This window comes from Halichoerus grypus, chromosome 7 (assembly GCF_964656455.1).
Source record: "Halichoerus grypus chromosome 7, mHalGry1.hap1.1, whole genome shotgun sequence".
Classification (NCBI taxonomy): domain Eukaryota; kingdom Metazoa; phylum Chordata; class Mammalia; order Carnivora; family Phocidae; genus Halichoerus; species Halichoerus grypus.
This window is the reverse complement of record NC_135718.1, coordinates 136455713-136461734: the sequence shown is the minus strand read 5'-3', so window position 1 is coordinate 136461734 and position 6022 is coordinate 136455713. Positions and strand designations below refer to the sequence as shown.

Sequence of the window (6022 nt, the reverse complement as noted above, 5' to 3'; positions counted from 1 at the left end):
TTGAGTAGCATTGACTGACTTGGGACCCCAGTATTTTATAATACTTTATAACAGTACTGAGACTTTCAATGCAATTTGATTACATTGGGTCATTTTCTTCATGGATAGAGGAGGAAGTTATTTTTTTCTTATAGAAAAACATTTTTTTTAAATGTATAATTTATTTCCCTGCCTGTCATATTATCTGCCAGTATTTTCACTTCTGTATTTATTGAATGCCCTCTACAATCATGACTTCCACCGCTAATACCAGCACTGTATCTGATCAAAGGAACTCCAGAAGTACACATCTGTCCCTTCTGCTTTCTCAGGATAAGGAGCAGCAATACTCTGATCGAAGGTAGCCCTGGACTGGTAGGGGAAAGAAAAGCAGTAACTCCTCTTGTACTAGAATTTTCTCAATTGGTCTTTGTACGTCTTTGGATGTGAGAACATTTCTTGGTTCCTTTTTCTATATGGGTCTTTTCTTTCCCTGAAACCTCTCATGCAGCCCAGCAGGTAAGAGGGGGGGCCCCCAGACTCTTTCCTTTCAGGAGAAAGCATCTCTCTCATTGCCTCTGAAGACCATTTATATATGAAGAAGGCCCAAAGAGTTAAAGAAAGGTAGCTGGTAAAATTACTTTAGGCCTGTTTCTAGTTTAAGCGAACAGGAACATTTTGCTTACTTATGAATCAAACTTGCCCACCAGGGAAGAGGAACAGAAAGAAGACCTCGCAGAGCTCAAAGGCCCCTAGTAAAAATGAAGCACATTAATTTCTTAGCATGGCCCTTACACTGGGAATTTTCAGTGATTATAAGCAGTCTGTATGGATTTAGGGATGCTCAGTCCTAACTATGTAAGTCATACAATCTCAGTGACATATGATACAGGTTATTTTCAAACCTACAACTCAATGTGGAGGCATACTTTTTTTTTCATAAAACATTTACTAATGTTTGTTGTAAATCACAAAGATAATAAACGCAACTGCAGTAGCCAAATGTATAAACAGCCCTTGGAAATCAATAAAAACAAGCAAAGAAAATTAAAAGAGTGTGTAGAATTAACCCTACTTTTCTAGCTGAACCAGATTAAATCCATTTCATTATATGAGGTCAAAACTAGTTAGGTATTGTTTGTTTATTTGTTTCTGCCTATTCTAATTACTTAACCATTTCTTTCAAATATAACTGAATACTATACACTTTTCAATGTCTCCTAGCTAATTAAACAAGTACATTAAGGAATAAGAAGGTGAAAGGGAAAGAGGACAGAGCACTGAGAATGGAACACTGAAAAATAATTTTAAAAAGAATGTGCTTTATAAAATGAATTTATATTGTACTAAATTGTCTGTAGGTTTTTAAAAATAAGAACATACGTAATTTTAATTTAGCACCAACTATTATCTATCCAACCCAATTACAGAAATCCTATTAACTATTTTTTTTTTTTTTTAAAGATTTTATTTATTTGACAGAGCGAGATACACAGCGAGAGAGAGAACACAAGCAGGGGGAGTGGGAGAGGGAGAAGCAGGCTTCCCGCTGAGCAGGGAGCCCGATGCGGGGCTCGATCCCAGGACCCTGGGATCATGACCTGAGCCGAAGGCAGACGCTTAACGACTGAGCCACCCAGGCGCCACCAATCCTATTAACTATTTAAATATTAACCTGTGTTTTAATCCCAAATCCCAACAACCTTTTTTACATCTTTTTTCCCTCTGCATTGCTTTCCCTTTTCTTCTCCCTTAAGGTGTTTTCCCCAATTCTCCTTCTGACTTGCCTGCTTAGGCCTCTCTCCTTACAAGCTGCAGTTTCTTCCTGTGTCTGTCTATAGAGACATACACCTTCTCCTCACCCACTCCCTTCCCTCTCTCACTCTCATACTCTCCCTTCCTTAACTATTCCTCTTTTTCCCTTCTCAACTACTTTTAAAAAGTTACATTCGTTTCTATTTCTCAGGGGAGGAAGAGTATGAGCTATTTGGGGACAGAGTACCAAGAAAAAAAAAAAACCTTTAACCTCTCCTCACCTGAAAATAATTGAAAATCTTCAGGAAATGACAGTATTTGAATTGTATTTTATATTGAGGTTTATGTTAAGGTCAGAAACTCGGCTGAAATTTTTCTTGCTTAAAGCAGGAGACTGAAAATGCCAACCTGTCACAGGTCTTTGCTTTGAATGTAATCTTAACTTCCCTGCGTTCGAGATATTCAAATTGCTTAATATAAGTTTCTAATTAAACTGTTCCAAGTGTGATACATTTTCGATTGTGTAAAATCATCTCCATTTCCTGGCATTAAATGTAAAACTATCTCTGCCTGTAAGTGTCATCCCTTCCCTTTCTACAACAGACAACACATTTGACTATCATCCAGGGGGCACTTTCCCTAAAGTGAAACCTGGAAATGAAGTTTGTATCATTATCGACTATGTTGCATTTAAATTCAAAGGCTTTCCAGGCAGCTGTATAGAGAACATAAACTTGAAAAAAAAAAAAAAAATCCTAGATCACCAAGTGTATTTGAAAGTTATAATTACAAATGACAGAAAAATTTCATGTAAGTGTAATAGCATTAATGAGACCAATTTCTGTCATGTAGTGACAGCTTAAATACCATTAAAGCATACTATGCATACACTGTTTCATGATATTCATAGCTCTCTAGAAAAAATAAAAGCACAAATACTAGCCTGGGCTCCATCATCAAATCCTGGCGGCAGAAGCTCCAAAATAGTTCACTTCAACCTGCTTGAGCTAACCATGGTTTAAGCAAAACTAAATTTGAATAGAGACATTTTCTACTATCACTTCTGCCACCTCTAATGTAAACTTCCACTCCCATTATCAACTCCAGCATCAATAAAATTACACCCCAAAATGGGAATGATTGTATGAATTCCAAAACACATACAAAATGAACACAACATGCACAACATCAATATAGTTATTATCATCTTATGTGGTAAACTAATTTTAACAAGTTTATTCAGTTTAATGACCTAGAGATATGGGGCAGAAAACAATGCTTTAGTTACACAAAAATATATAATTTTTGAGATTAAACAATTAAATGAACACAAAGCATTGCCTCAGAGTGTCCTTTCACAATGGTGCCTAGAAGCTGTAATTTTTTTTAAAAAGATTTTATTTGACAGAGAGAAAGAGAGCGTGCACAAGCAGGGGGAGCTGCAGGCAGAGGGACAGGGAGAAGCAGGCTCCCCCCTGAGCAGGGAGCCCCACCTGGGGCTCGATCCCAGTACCCTGGGATTATGACCTGAGCCGAAGGCAGATGCTTATCTGACTGAGCCACCCAGGTGCCCCTAGAAGCTGTATTAGTAAAACTGTAATGTAACTTCATTCTCAGATATATCAACAAAGAAAGCAAGTGTTTTCTGAAGAAATTGGAGGGAAGATATAATGCAGACTTTGGAACCAGATATTTGATTTATGACTTATGGAGTAGTTATTTAGCTTCTGTAAGTTTTTGCTTTCTCACTTCTAAAACAGAAGTTAATAATATCTAATTTGCAGCTTGTGAGAATTAAATATAATATTTGTAAAGCATCAGAAAGTAACAGTGCTCAAAAATATTCTATTATATGATTATGAATTTATCATGATGAATACTATTACATTAATCTGAAGAAAATTATTTGAGGTTTCTAATAAATTGGAAAAAAGAGTTCAGTCAGTATCCATATAAATCACACACACAATATTCAATCAAGTTAAAACTTTTATACTATCTAGTAAAACTAATTTCAAAACAAAGCTATAAAACTTGAAAATCATTAGTTTGAGGTGAATATAACATTTTAAAGTATGAATGCACTAAAAATAAGATGAGAACACAAATGTGTTGCCTTTTTGTTGTGATGTGAAATTTCTTAGAAATATATTTTTAAAAATCCTACTAAATGGATTGATGGAAAGCTCTACACTGACAAATGCTTTTCTGTGCATTAAACTAGGGTGCTGATAATACGATAAAGGCTAAAGGCTAAAAGTCACCTGAGCCAAACCTTTTTTTTTTTTTTTTTAGATTTTTTTTTTTTTTTAATTTATTTGAGAGAGTGCGTGCTCATGAGCTGGAGGGTGGAGGGGCAGAGTAAGAGGGAGAAGCTGACTCGCTTGCTGAGCAGGGAGCCCTGATGCCGGGCTGGATCCCAGGACCCTAGGATCATGACCTGAGCAAAAGGCAGATATTTAACCAACTCAGCCACCCAGGCACTCTGGTCTGACCTTGTCACAATTTGAGAATTCTGAATTAAAATCAATTTTTCTAACACAGGGAATTAGTGACATATTACACATGCATTAAATTTGTTTAACATACTCTTTTTATTCTAATTCTATAATGAGATACCCTAAAAAATATATTCCTCTATGAGTCTAATCAGCTTTTATATCCACACATATGTAATGTATCTCATTAGTGTCTTCTGTTTTTAACACAATTAGGCTCCAACAAAGGAAGATAAGTAATGCTGTTTACTGAATTAGAGAAAAACCTATACGTCCATGGGTATAGACGAACTTCAGTGCTTCAGCTCCTGAAATAGTTCCAGTTTTCTGAGGCAAATTAGCTCTCTTAGATGGGCAGCTCAAAATCAGGACAGTCTCTAGAACTTTCTTCAGGGATACAATTCTTATTAGGATAGGACTCCAAGAAATTTTTATATGATGCACTTAAGTAAAGGAATAAGCTGAACAGTTGACCTGAGCTTACTTTGTGATATAGGCATGGGAAATTATAGGGAATAAAGCATTGAATAAAACACAGTTAACATTAAACAAAAATAAAAATTAAATACAAATTAAAAAATAACATAGCATGACAAGTGGTAATGAATGCTACAGAGAGGGGAAAAAAAAGACAGGAAAGGAAAATAGGAAATGCTGTGGTGAAGGGCTGTAATTCTAAATATGGCAGTCATGTAGGACACTAATGTGAGGTGATCCTTGAGCTAAGACACACTGAAGGCAAGGAACTGACCCATGAAGATACAGGGACAGGGGAGGCTTAAGCCTAAGCAAGAGCAAGAACAAAATTCCAGGGCAGGTGGTAGAAGGCGGCAGTGAGTTTGGTAAGTTTAAAAAAATAAAAAGGAGGCAGTGTGACTAGAGTGAATTGAATGAAAGTGGTAGGGAATGCTCACAAGACGATAGAAGATGATAGCTTTTGAAAAATATGCAGATACAGCTCGAGCAGATAAAACTGTTAGGTAGGTTTAGTGTACAGTTGCAAACAGAATAGAGAAGAATACATTTGCTTATTCTAGACTACCTCAAAGTCACTCATCAGTATTAGTCTCTGTGCCTCTGAAAATGTCTTGGTCTCTCTTGTTTATTATATATCTTTCTACAAAATAGATTTCCAAATATATTATGCAAATAATATATAATCTCCAATACACATATTTCATATTCACATTTGTAGTTCTACATTTGAAATTACCGCATACATTACCTGATAGCATGTAAATACTTAAGACAACCTACATTAAGTTTATAATCTTCCTTCCAACCTTCTCTTTTAGTAAATGAAATGGACATTGACATAGAAAATCCAACACCCATTCTATTTTTTTTTAAAGTCAGAAAACCAAAACATATGGAATGCTTCATGAATTTACATGTCATCCTTGCTCAGGGGCCATGCTAAACTTCTCAATATCATTCCAATTTTAGTATATGTGCTGCCAAAGTGAGTACTCTCCTATTCTCTTTAATACCAGGCCCAGATTTTAGGGCTCATGCTTGCTGTTAATGAAGGTCAACATTTCTCTAGCCTCTTTTTCCATGAAGCTGGCAACATGACCAAATTTTGGTGAATTACATGTGAGCAGAAGTGTTGTTTGGGTTTGGCTATTTAAGGTGAACCCACTCCATCTATATACTCCTGCTGTTACTTCTTCCTGCAATGAGGATATCATAAATGCAGTTCCTTAACTATAGTCTTAAACCATGGGATAAAAGCTTGAAAATGGGAGCTTTGTACTAGAATGGTGAAATAAAGAGATGGAATGTTTGAT

The 6022-nt window shown here is 36.0% G+C and overlaps 1 non-coding gene across 1 annotated transcript; it reads right to left on the bottom strand.

Moving 5' to 3' along the window:
• Positions 1-5595: 5595 nt before the first annotated feature.
• Positions 5596-5702, bottom strand: LOC118554115 (U6 spliceosomal RNA). Its single transcript, XR_004926377.1, has one exon. It is a non-coding gene; the product is annotated as a U6 spliceosomal RNA (small nuclear RNA).
• Positions 5703-6022: the final 320 nt, after the last annotated feature.